Below are 955 nucleotides of genomic sequence, written 5' to 3' on the forward strand. Positions count from 1 at the left end.
AAAATCCAATATATATCTGGTGATATCTCGGGTGCTATTAGAGATAGCGCAATAAACCAAAGTGAATTATCTGCAGGAGGCCCTGGCTCATGAATCTGTGCAACGGGAACGACCTCGGACCACCAGGGGCCGAGAAAACCACAGTCTCATGGGGCCGGACACTCAGGGTCAGGGAAAAATCCAATATATATCTGGTGATGTCTTGGGTGCTATTAGAGATAGCCCAATAAATCAAAGTGCATTGTCTGTAGGAGGCCCTGCCGCATGAATCTGTGCAGCGGGAACGACCTCGGACCACCAGGGGCCGGGAAAACCACAGTCTCATGGGGCCGGACACTCAGGGTCAGGGGAAAATTCAATATATATCTGGTGATATCTCGGGTGCTATTACAGATAGCGCAATAAATCAAAGTGCATTGTCTGTAGGAGGCCCAGGCGAATGAATCTGGCAAGCGGGAACGACCTCGAACCACCAGGGGCCGAGAAAATCACCGTCTCATGGGGCCGGACTGGCAGGGTCAGGGAAAAATCCAATATATATCTGGTGATGTCTCGTGTGCTATTACAGATAGCGCAATAGATCAAAGTGCATTGTCTGTAGGAGGACCTGGCGCATGAGTCTGGGCAGCGGGAACGACCTGGCACCACCAGGGGCCGAGAAAACCACCGTCTGATGGGGCCGTACACTCAGGGTCGGTTGAAAAATTCAATATATATCTGGTGATATCTCGGGTGCTCTTACAGATAGCGCACTAAACCAAAGTGAATTATCTGCAGGGGGCCCTAGCGCATCAATCTGTGCAGCGGGAACGACCTCGGACCACCAAGGGCCGAGAAAACCAGCGACAAATGGGGCCGGACTGTCAGGGTCAGGGAAAAATCCAATATATATCTGCTGATATCTCGGGTGCTATTAGAGATAGCGCAATAAACCAAAGTGAATTATCTGCAATAG

Source organism: Nomia melanderi, unplaced genomic scaffold (assembly GCF_051020985.1).
Source record: "Nomia melanderi isolate GNS246 unplaced genomic scaffold, iyNomMela1 scaffold0014, whole genome shotgun sequence".
NCBI classification, from domain to species: Eukaryota; Metazoa; Arthropoda; class Insecta; order Hymenoptera; family Halictidae; genus Nomia; species Nomia melanderi.